This window comes from Amia ocellicauda, assembly GCF_036373705.1.
Source record: "Amia ocellicauda isolate fAmiCal2 chromosome 11 unlocalized genomic scaffold, fAmiCal2.hap1 SUPER_11_unloc_5, whole genome shotgun sequence".
NCBI classification, from domain to species: Eukaryota; Metazoa; Chordata; class Actinopteri; order Amiiformes; family Amiidae; genus Amia; species Amia ocellicauda.
In genome coordinates, this window is record NW_027102663.1 from 317,598 (window position 1) to 329,934 (window position 12,337).

General features: G+C 44.6%; 3 non-coding genes across 3 annotated transcripts; all 3 read left to right on the forward strand.

Annotated features, from left to right (window-relative positions):
• Positions 1-6,321: 6,321 nt before the first annotated feature.
• On the forward strand, positions 6,322-6,395 carry trnav-cac (transfer RNA valine (anticodon CAC)). The gene has a single exon. It is a non-coding gene; the product is annotated as a tRNA-Val (tRNA).
• An 891-nt stretch (positions 6,396-7,286) lies between these two features.
• trnav-cac (transfer RNA valine (anticodon CAC)) lies at positions 7,287-7,359 on the forward strand. The gene has a single exon. It is a non-coding gene; the product is annotated as a tRNA-Val (tRNA).
• An 872-nt stretch (positions 7,360-8,231) lies between these two features.
• trnav-aac (transfer RNA valine (anticodon AAC)) lies at positions 8,232-8,304 on the forward strand. Its single transcript has one exon. It is a non-coding gene; the product is annotated as a tRNA-Val (tRNA).
• Positions 8,305-12,337: the final 4,033 nt, after the last annotated feature.

Here is a 12,337-nt window from a genome sequence, read left to right on the forward strand (position 1 = left end):
CTTGGCGTTTGCCGTCATTAACGCCTGCGCGTGTCCTAGTTTAACCGCCGGGGAGACGGACACTTTTTTCACAAACAGCGAGGCCGATAATATGGTCAGTTTATATTTTTCAGTATCAGGGGTCATCAGACAAAAAGCACTTTTACTACGGATCATTTTAATTTTAATGTCTACCCCGTTGAGCATGAGTTTTTCTTGGAAAAATATGTCTGCATGGATATGCCCCATTAGCTCAAAGGTCCTCCCTTCTGTTGAAAAGGCCGTTCTTTTTTGCAAACCCTTATTGAGTCCCTCTGGATCCTTGTCGTCCATAGCTTCCGGAATGTCTTTGAAGAAAAGGCCGGGGCTGAACTGTTTGCTTAGGGTCTCCTCACTATAATTAAGTATACACTCCATCATGGCTCTATAGGGGTAAGTATTGCTGCTTTGACTAATGAGCCGATCTCCCAGGGTCACATCCACCTGTGAAAACATGGTGGCCACCGGGTAATTGATGACCCCAGCGTTGGTCGTCTTCTCGATTGCATCGCCATCCTCATCAGTCACTTTACAGTTCATTAAAATAAATGTGTTATTCAAATCAATATAATCCTCGCCATTGCCAGCTATAAAAAACTCCAGAGGGGCCGTGTCTGAAATTGCAGAAAGAGGGGGAATCTCTACATATATGCTCTTATCTATACTCGTTTGAGTGTATGGAACTGTAAACAGATCCAGTTCTGATTTGACGCATTCTTCCGATAGACTGTGGACAAAAGACATGTTTAAAAGATGTATCCTGAGGCTCTATTTTTCTTTCTTTGATACTTTCTTTATGCAGGTTTTTTCTTGTGCTGCTTCCTTCTCCGAGTGTTTCCACGATATGTTGGAGAATGAGAGATTCTTCGTTTTTTGTTAGCCACGGATCTTTGTCGCCCCCTGGTGGACACATGCTGTTTCTTCTTTTACCCCCCCTCCTCGCCATTACCATGAGACCCGAACCCTCCTGATGCTCATGGCTAGCTGCCCGGTTCATAACATTGGTGAACACGTCACTAACAATATTTTTAGCCGCTGATTTCAAGTGGGGTCTGGCTATAGCAAAGCCTCTCTTAAGCAGGGGTATGGCCATTCTAAAGAGACCACGAAAGAGTCCTCCTCGACCGGCGCCATACATTGTGGGGGCTCCTACAATACCGGGCAAGCCGTTCCATCTTGCATCTTGTAATAATCCACATAGGCGCTAGGATCTACATAACCCCTCGAGGTAGCCATTTTAATAATGTACACACTGTTTCAGGGGTCGAAAATGTAGTTTGACATTAACTTTACCGAAGCGGAAGGGTACGTTGATATTCTGATCCGATTATACTTCGATCGTGATGTTGTCAAAGTGGGTCTTTGAGACTGGTACGTAGTGTGGTTTGTCATAAGTAATTGTGACCATGTCATTGCTTTTACCTTTAATAAGTACATTTCTCAAAAGGGGGACATAACTATCCCCGACCCTCTGGTGGGTTATGATATCCGTATACACATAAAGAGTGTAAAAGCCGCCCCACCACTTCTGAGAACCTGCTCTCTGTGTCAGAATAGAACCCAAATATACGCCCCAGTTGGCCGCTGGTTTGAATGCTAATACCTGGTTTTGACACCTTGTACACTCTGTTTTTAATAGGGTTGTAATATAGCTTGATGTTGGGGGTGCCTTCTGAGAACTGTTTATGCATCTCATCTAATATTTTATCCACATTGTCATAATAACCTCCTTGTATCGTGAATGTCCATTGACTCTTTTTAACATCATCAAAAATGGCAAAGGTGGCATCCGTATCTTGTAAAACAGCCCAAGTGTAAGGATACTGTATTTCCGCCAACCCCACTTCCCACGACCCCCTTAGATCTATAGATTTTCCAAATTGTACCGTGTAACTGGATATTTCATTTTTAGGATATATATCGAGAGAGGCATTACTGGGTAGAGTCACGTAGAAGCCTCCTGATTCCATCTTGAGAATCGAAAGTAATGCCCCCAACACACCCGCGGGCATGTTGTTATAAGGATTGAATATCGCAAACCTGTTGTTCCGGGACCCAACTATTGAACTTTTCAGGCCATCCAAGCCATTTCATCAACACATATTTTTTCCGGTTCTGGGTTTTTTCAGCTAATATCTTTTCAACTCTGTATACACTGTCTTTACCCACAATAATTTTTTGTAACTTGGCTTCGTAAAACGTTCCTTCTATATCCTCCCTGTCATAGTCTTTTAACCGGTACACGGGGGGGTCTCTAGCCAACTGTTCGGTAATTGTAAAATATTCGTCAGAAAATGTTTCTTCATAACCTTTGGCAAAAGTACTCCTTAGCTTTGAAACGCGAACCACATCACCGATGTTGAACTAATAAGTAGTTTTTCCCTTCTTAATAAATGGTCCGTATAATTTTTTATAGACCTTAAAAGAATTACTTTGATCAACATCTAAAGGCTTCATTTTAATACTGGTGTGATACCCTTGGTTGTAAGCATCGATAAAATCCTGAACTTTATCAAAATACTTGAACGTGTTGACCGCTGTAAAATATCTCCACATTTTGGTCTTTATGGTGCGGTTAAACCTCTCCAATACCGATGCCCTAAGCTCATTACCGGTGGTGAAATGATGTATTTTGTGTCTCTTCAGTAGATTCTGAAATTCTCTGTTGAGAAACTCTTTTCCTTTATCAGTCTGCAGTTTTTTAGGACATCGACCCTGGGACAATATATCCTCAAAGGCCCTTGTCACCGCCCGACCTGTTTTATTATGTAGAATGCGAGCCCAGGCATATTTTGATAACACATCGATACACATCAACATCAATTTGTGACCATTGTTATGTTTTGATAAATTTGACATATCGACTAGATCCATTTGCCATTGTGAATCTATGTCAGTTGCATATACGCGGTTTCTTTTAAAGTTAATCCTGAGAGGTTTATGTAAGGTATAGGCGTCTTGTTCCCGTAACCATTCTGAAACAACCACATCATTAACCTTCACTCCGGCCTCAGCGAGTCCTCTTTGAAAACCCTTCTTACCTGCCAAACCCCCAATCTTGGCTGGGTTGTAGTATAGTTCCTGCATTTGGGGAGCTTGCCGAGTCATTCTGTCAAATAACCACACAGACCCACACTATGCGCAAAGTTTTTATACAAGGTTTTTTATTCAACTTCAGGAGAGCAGATACCCCTTTTTAGACATTTGAGAAAAGTATAACATACACAACAATTTTTTCTACGGTCCAGACAAAAAGAAATCAGATGATTGGTTACTTGATCTATATCAACAAATATACCTGTTTCTTTATCTTGTAGGCACACACCTCAGTTACATATGTAAATAAAACAACAATATGACCTATTTTAAAAGTAAATAGAGGTGTATTAAACATGCTCAGTAAAAGGTCATACAGATGTTGATGAAATGGCCTAATATCATTCTTGGCCCCCTTGAGCGCTTCATCCCAGTGTTCGTACCCCCCGGTCTTTGTTACAGCAGCCATTAACTTTTCCAGGTTTGAAAGTTGATCCTCATCGATGGTTAAATCTGTAGAGAAAAGGCTCGCGTTGGCTACTTTTCTGTCAAGCACATGGTGTAATAGCGCTCTCAGGTTAGCTGCAGAGTGTTGATGACAGAACCAGTTGCAGAAGCAGTCCAGAACATTCCCCATGTTCAAAGTCCCTTAGTTCAGGTCAGAGTCTGAATCAGTGGCGTAGATGTCGAATTCTTCGTCGCTGCCCCCAGCTTTAACTTCTTTACGGAAGAAATAAGCTTTTAGCTTGCCAGCGGTTTTTCTACTCGGCTCATCCAGGTCATTGAGCAGCTGCCCAAGTTTCTCTATTATAAACGGCTCCTTTTTCAGCTCCAGCAAAATCTCATCTATGATTTTCTGGACTTGTCCCACAGTGACATGTATGTGGGAGTAAGAGAGCGCCTTGATTAGTGCCGGTTTCAGCCACGGTTTGTTCAGTCTTCTGTAAAACACGTTGAAATAGAACAGGAAATAGTAACGGTCTGGTTCAAACAAACAACTGTGTCTCAACTGACTGGGGTGATTCACTTCACACCCCCGACAGACTTCTTTCAGAGCTCGGTCGATGAGAGCACTCAGAATATACACCAGGGTGCTTTTAACCACTCTGCTTACTTGGTCACATACCCCGGGCAAAAATCCTGCGTCTTCATCACGCCCCCGGGACAGTCCGATGCTCATTGGGTCGCCTGGTGGTTTGTGGGGTGTTTCTCCATCCATTGGACTGACCCCCTCCTGAGACGCACAGACGGTAGACAGTTCGGCAAAATCGAGGCCCTCCATGAGCTCCAGAGGCTGGGGATCCCCGAGACTCATTTGGACATCCATCGCACCGCATGTTGTTTCGTCCTGAGGGACCGGGGTCTGAGGTCTTGGAGAGTAACCACAGTCAAAGGGTTCCAGAGTGTATACAAAATCTGGGGAATAGAACCAGGGGTGATCCCGGGTTTGAAGAGGCCTGTAGAGCCTGTCGACGTCCGCAGCTTTCGGGTAAGACATTCTCTTTAATTTTAAACCATGAATGAATTGTTGCACCTTTTATCCTATCTCTTCACTACGTCACGACACACCGCCCTCTTAGAAGAGAGTAGCCCCTGAGCCGTCAGACCCCCCTCCATAACCCCACACGTCGTCTGTCGTAGTTCTGCAAGCTTTCCCATTCACACCTTTCAAAACCCTGAGTCGGAGACTCCATTTCGCATTCTCTTGGACCCTCTTGCAAGCCTTCTAGAGTCTTATCCACAAGCCCCAGATCTCTCCAGGCCATCACCTTCAACCAGTCCTCATAAGAGTATTCAATTACCGTCTCAAAAGGTTCCAACGTACCCTCCTTCTCTCCCAAAGCAAGAAGCTCCACTCCAACATAGCTGGGATCCCTTTTAAAGCGGTAACCCCGTCGAGCCCCCCAGAACAACACCCAGGAGCGTTCAATCTTCAAATTGGTGAGTACAGGAACCCTTGCCCGGGATTGTTTCTTGCGGGGTTTCATGTTGATGTCGCTGGACATGATGAAGAAGCGGGATGTTTCAGAAGCTGAGAATTAAAGAGGTATTGCCTAATAGAAGCGCGAGTTCTTAAATAGAGAGGAGAGTTTCGGGGCGTTGCCTTCAGAGGGGTGGGGGTATTTATGGGTGGCCTTGTTGTTCAGGGTTTTATGGGTGCACACTTTCTGACGGATATGACGTAGGAATAATTAAGGAAATAACTCTACCTAAAATCACGCCCCCCAATTATGACGTAGGAATATTAATAAGCTTAGGGCATACGTCATAACAAAATAGGCCGCGCCCAAAAAACCCTACTATCTACTCTTATGTAGTTGAAGGCGCAGTATAGCTCTCATAGTCTGGTGGTGACGGAAGACCACCAGCCGTTTGAACAAGCCATTCAGCATCACCTTGTTGGGTTAAGTGCAGGCACTGTCAGAGCGCAGGGCGTCCTGCCTTTGAAAGAGTTTCCGAAGTGTCCTGATGTGCCCTTTAGCAATGCCAAACAGGTCTGTGAAAATGGCATCCTTTCGCGGCACTTCAGACGCCATCTCACAGTCTAGCCGACCTGAAACGCCTGAGCCCGTTTTACCAGCAGGCTCCAACGGTAACCGTTTGAAGCAAGAGGCGGCGTTGTCAGTTTCCGTAGTGTAGCGGTTATCAAATTCGCCTAACGCGCGAAAGGTCCCCTTTTCGAAACCGGGCGGAAACAGCCTGCTTTGGGCCGGCCCTTTTCGTCCTGCTTGCCCTTGTGGTTCCCCGCAGGCGGTGGGTGGCTTTTCTTCATTGGAGTGCCCGAAATCGGTGCTCTCAGAGCGTCCGTCCGTCGACAGGTTGAAATTGTAAACGCTGGTGTAGCCACTTTTAATTAAAATCTGATGATGATGATGATGATGATGTTGTTGTTGTTGTTCTTGTTGTTCTTGTTGTCGTCGTAGTCGCCGTCATTATTATTGTTAAAGTAAAGCAGTAGTTAGATTTGTTGCTACCGTAAGGTGTAGAAGGCACAATAGCTCTGATAGTCTGGTGGTGAAGGAAGACCACCAGACGTTTGAACAAGCCATTCAGCATCACCTTGTTGGGCTAAGTGCAGGCACTGTCAGAGCGCAGGGCGTCCTGCCTTTGAAAGAGTTTCCAAAGTGTCCTGATGTGCCCTTTAGCAATGCAAAATAGGTCAGTGAAAATAGAAACCTTTATCTCACAGGCTGGCCCACGGGAAACGCCTGTGCGCGTTTTATCAGCCTGCTTCGATGGGAGCCATTCGAAACGCCAGGACGGGTCGTTTTCCGTAGTGTAGTGGCTATCACGTTCGCCTCACACGCGAAAGGTCCCCGGTTCGAAACCGGGCGGAAACAACCCGCGGTGCACGCGTGCCAGTGCCATGTTACCCGTCGCCATCTCTCTGCCCCAAGGCCGGCCGTCGTTTTCTCTTCCTCGGAGTGGCAAGAAATCCTGACCTTGAGAACAAACGATCGCAGAAGGGTAGCTTTGCGAGGCGCTGGAACTCACACTTTTAAAATCGATACATGTTGTAGCTGTTACAATACGACCGTAGCAGGATCAGCGACATTGCTGTTACTCTTATGTAGTCGAAGGCGCAGTATAGCTCTGATAGTCTGGTGGTGACGGAAGACCTCCAACCGTTTGAACAAGCCATTCAGCATCACCTTGTTGGGCTGAGTGCAGGCACTGTCAGAGCGCAGGGCGACCTGCCTTTGATAGAGTATCCTAAGTGTCCCGAAATCGGTGCACTCAGAGCGTCCGTCCGTCGACAGGTTGAAATTGTAAACGCTGGTGTAGCCACTTTTAATTAAAATATGATGATGATGATGATGATGTTCTTGTTCTTGTTCTTGTTGTTGTTGTTGTTCTTTTGTTTTTCTTGTTGTCGTCGTGGTCGCCGTCATTATTATTGTTAAAGTAAAGCAGTAGTTAGATTTGTTGCTACCGTAAGGTGTAGAAGGCACAATAGCTTTGTGATTGTCTGATGGTGGCACAAGACGAGCAGCAGCTGTTTGAACAAGCCATTGAGCATCACCTTGTTAGGGTAAGTGTAAGTCTCGTCATAGCTCAGGGCGTTCTTCCTTTGAAAGAGTTTCCAAAGTGTCCTGATGTGCCCTTTAGCAATGCAAAATAGGTCAGTGAAAATAGAAACCTTTATCTCACAGGCTGGCCCACGGGAAACCCCTGTGCGCGTTTTACCAGCCGGCTTCGATGGGAGCCATTTGAAACACCAGGACGGGTCGGTTTCCGTAGTGTAGTGGCTATCACGTTCGCCTCACACGCGAAAGGTCCCTGGTTCGAAACCGGGCGGAAACAACCCGCGGTGCACGCGTGCCAGTGCCATGTTACCCGTCGCCATCTCTCTGCCCCAAAGCCGGCCGTCGTTTTCTCTTCCTCGGAGTGGCAAGAAATCCTGACCTTGAGAACAAACAATCGCAGAAGGGTAGCTTTGCGAGGCACTGGAACTGACACTTTTAAAATCGATACATGTTGTTGCTGTTACAATACGACCGTAGCAGGATCGGCGACATTGCTGTTACTCTTATGTAGTTGAAGGCGCAGTATAGCTCTGATAGTCTGGTGGTGACGGAAGACCACCAGCCGTTTGAACAAGCCATTCAGCATCACCTTGTAGGGCTAAACGCAGGCACTGTCAGAGCGCAGGTCGTCCTGCCTTTGAAAGAGTTTCCGAAGTGTCCCGAAATCGGTGCACTCAGAGCGTCCGTCCGTCGACAGGTTGAAATTGTAAACGCTGGTGTAGCCACTTTTAATTAAAATCTGATGATGAAGATGTTGTTGTTGTTATTCTTGTTGTCGTCGTAGTCGCCGTCATTATTAATGTTAAAGTAAAGCAGTAGTTAGATTTGTTGCTACCGTAAGGTGTAGAAGGCACAATAGCTCTGATAGTCTGGTGGTGAAGGAAGACCACCAGACGTTTGAACAAGCCATTCAGCATCACCTTGTTGGGTTAAGTGCAGGCACTGTCAGAGCGCAGGGCGTCCTGCCTTTAAAAGAGTTTCCGAAGTGTCCTGATGTGCCCTTTAGCAATGCCAAACAGGTCAGTGAAAATGGCATCCTTTCGCCGCACTTCAGACGCCATCTCACAGCCTAGCCGACCTGAAACACCTGAGCCCGTTTTACCAGCAGGCTTTAACGGTAACCATTTGAAGCAAGAGGCAGCAGTGTCAGTTTCCGTAGTGTAGCGGTTATCACGTTCGCCTAACGCGCGAAAGGTCCCCGGTTCGAAACCGGGCGGAAACAGCCTACTGTGGGCTGGCCCTTTTCGTCATGCTTGCCCTCGTGGTTCCCCGGAGGCGGTGGGTGTCTTTTCTTCATTGGAGTGCCCGCAATCGATGCACTCAGAGCGTCCGTCCGTCGACAGGTTGAAATTGTAAACGCTGGTGTAGCCACTTTTAATTAAAATCTGATGATGATGATGATGATGATGTTGTTGTTGTTGTTCTTGTTGTTGTTGTTCTTGTTGTCATCGTGGTCGCCGTCATTATTATTGTTAAAGTAAAGCAGTAGTTAGATTTGTTGCTACCGTAAGGTGTAGAAGACAACAGTTGGTATGGCGTGTGATATCAAAACATTCAGAATACTTTTAACCTATATAATTTATAAGCTTTGTAAAATAAACCCAAATATCTCTTTTGCGGGGATAAACGCTGTTCTGAGTAGTTTGTGACTTGTTTAATACCAAACAAAGCATCGCTATTAAAAAAAAAAAAAAATCACTGTAAAAGCGCTAGTTATTTTAGATCTTTATAGTTATTTTCTAGGCTCAGGTTGTTTTTTAGTGCTTATAAAGGCCTGAAATATTCTTAGTGGTTGTTGACTATAGGTCTTGATGCTTAAAAATGTTTTTTTGAGAGACCAAAAGGTTCTAATAAAAGTTTAGAGTAGAGAGGAGAGAGATCGTCTCCATCTTGGTTTCTATTTGAAATTTGATGCAGTGTCATTTTATTGGTTGGTTTTGATATGTTAATTGGTAACAGGGCGGCACAAAGGCCAGACCAGAACAATGCCTTACAAGCAGATCCGGCATGTGGCCATCAGTATAAGTATGAAGGTCTGGTCTTCAGCTCGACAGACTCATACTGACCTTTCGATTTAAGACTAAAGATCAACAATGTCCGGAAACAACATCAGCGATTCGATTTAAACGAGTTTTTAGGCAAGTCTTCAGATTATTTTCATTGACTCAGAGCGTGTTGTGTGCATGTATTGTAAATAAGGCTATAACATCTGTTTTAAGTTCTGTAAAATTATTTTTCAGCCAGTCAACAGGAGTTCATTTCCAACGCTGAGGAGATCATCTGGAACAACGACGGTAAGAATTTTGTGTTTGCGCTCATGGGTTCTTATGCATGGGTGTGTGTGGTTTTGAAGCGGCTCATTAGAGTTATGAAAACGTTTTAATATATATTAATGCCGGTCTCTTTAATTACACAGAAACTATCGAAAGGCCTGTGATTAATGTCTCCGAGGATCGACCAAGAGAAGTGGTTATCCCTAGACAGGCTGTCTGCCGACCGGGTAAGAACTAAACCCCTGTTTGTTTGTATAACGATTCTGTAAGATGTTTGAGTCCAGTTTTGTTAATTTAAAAAAATTATCCTGTCTAACAGTATTAAGAAATGTGGTTCGAGACAACGAAAGGCCTTCCACATCGAGGGCTTGTTTCGTTTTACCTTCGAGAACCGTAACCTTTCAAGAATCTGAAAGGCCGTCAGCCCCGGTATCTGATAGCTGTGAGTATATATCTGCAGCCTGTAAGAGGTTAAAGCTTTTTATAAAGCGGTGTGGTTAAAGGTTAAACATGTCTCTTACCTTCACAGCGGTGCAAAAAGCTAAACCAGCCGAAAAACATAAGAAACGATTATTCTGTGGAGGTAAGTAAGATCTTTCAAACTTTAATGTTTTTAAAAGGGCTTTGTTTGCCCGTTGAGGGCTAATATTTAAGCGATGGGTGACCGTTTCCTGTAGGGCGGGGGGTTCTGGGAAAGATCTTTAGAAGTCCGGACAGGTCTAGGCTTGTTTCTGGGGAACGTGTTTAGAAATGACCGATTGCCGTACCGTCTGGTTAGGAAGTAAAGCCGTCCGAAAGGGTTTAGTAAGTTGTTTGGCTTATCTCCCGCTATTATACTTCTGTTTTAAAGTGGTTGTAGGAAAAGGCTTGAAGGTGTTCATTGTATTTAATATTTAAACAGATCGTGAAAACGTTTGTGAAACAGGAAGTCCCGGGATCAGGAAGCGTTTACACTTGGAAGGTTCGTTTAAAAATGAAATGTTGTTGTGTGTGTGTGTGTTTTATTAACAATATTACAGTTTTTAAAGAAACATTTAAGAAACAGTTTATTTACAGCGGCTTCTCTGTTTTACATTTATTATCAAGTCCTAATAAATATATTGTCTGTAAATAATAAGGTGTTGTAGTGAATGTCTAAGGCTATTTTCAAAGGTCTAAAAAAGCTAAAGGTTTTGAATGTCCTGGACATGTTGTTTTAAGTTTGATTTCTGTCGCCGTTTAAAGATGTAAATGTAATGTATATTTTTATTCTTCCCAAGACTCTTGGGATAGTCATTCTGTGAATGAGCTATTGATGACAATTACCCCGTCTAAGTGGGATCAAACATCTTTCCCGGTGAGATCACCGAGAGGATCCCCCACGGTGGTCTTGGAGACCCCCCAACATCTACTCAGGCCACAGCCTTCTGGGGGTAATTCAACACCCCAGATTCAGCCCGCCGCATTGTCGGGCGGAACAAATACAGGCATCCAACAACCTCAGGGGTCGCCGTCAGTCAGGGCTGACACACCACCCAACGACGGCCTGGTTTCAACATCGTCCCCCCAGACCCGTTTCTTGGCTACAGAAACGCGGAACAGTACCCCGCGCTTGGCCAGGGTGTCACCGCAAAGGCCTTCTTGGTCTCCGTCCATGAGTATACACTCGCTCCTTGCCTCCTTCGACCGAGATTTACCGGAGCGACCATCCTTTGAAGCTGAGCCAGGCCACCAGCCCCCGGAGCTTCTTCCTGAAGGTCGGCATGAGTTGCTACATACTTTGTTACAAAATCAAAGACTTGTGTTAGTGGGGCAAAACCTGCTGATAGAGAGCCAAAACACCCTTATTAATACCCTTACTAACGAATTGTACCGTATTTAATGTTTTAATAGACACAAAACGCCTTACTATTGTGGGTTGTTGGAAAAATAAAAAATAAATTAAAAAATGTCCTGACTTGGTAAAAGAACTCACAAACTAAAGGATTATGAACAAGCTAGGGCCCCAAAAAGACCTTCCCGAGAGAACATCCCCGGCCCTGTTGTGAACTCCTCTGATGTCCCAATGAACCTGGAACTATTACAAATGATAAATGATTTAAATAACCCCCAATTACCACCGATAGAATGTGAATTAACAGAATTACCGGTGAACCCCGACCTGTTACAGATGGTCAATGATCTAAATAACCACCTCCCACCGGTTGCGCTTATAGAGGTTCACCCCCTAGTTCACCCCGATTTGTTTGAAATGGTGGAGGCTTTGGAGGAGCTACCCCGACCAAATTCTGCCCCTATTATAAATGATTTGAAACAATTAGAACACAGGATGGCGGCAGAAGCAGCCATCACTATAGAGGAGGGTCTTGACATTAACCGGTTGGATATCTTTGAAGGACTTTTACAGGCTTTAAATGAGCCTCCTCAAAAAGGGGGTTTTGTAGATGTCAGCAGTGGGGGTGTTTGGAATTTGGAGGGTTCTGAGACTGATAAGGCTGTGGAGGACATGCTCTGTGAGAATGTAGGGGGTAAAGGCTTTGTTCAAAATGATGATGTGTCCAAGAGTACCAGTGATCCCGTGATTATAGATAGACCGGCCTATAACAATTTTGAAATGATTCAGCGTTTTAATTTTGCAGAACTTTTAAATTGTGACAATTATGCAGAAATATTTGTCAACATATACGAGGCCTTGCAGAAAATGCTTGAACAGGTTGCTGAAAGGGTCAGACCTCGAGATGTTGTACAGTTAGAACTCAGAGGGGATGATTTGTTTAGCAACCTATCTGTAATGCTGAGTGGAGATAATTTAGACGTCTGGCTAAAATCGAAGCGTTATTGCAAAGTAACACAGCCATCATAGCTGATGAAAGTCTGTCTCTGGTAATGAATGTGGTTCGTAACCCTGAGGGTGGGGTGCTTAGAAGACTGTCGAAATGCTTGAAGAACGACATAATTAGGACCAAGCTCAGGCAATTAGTGGTGAGTTCCAGTGGGGACAAT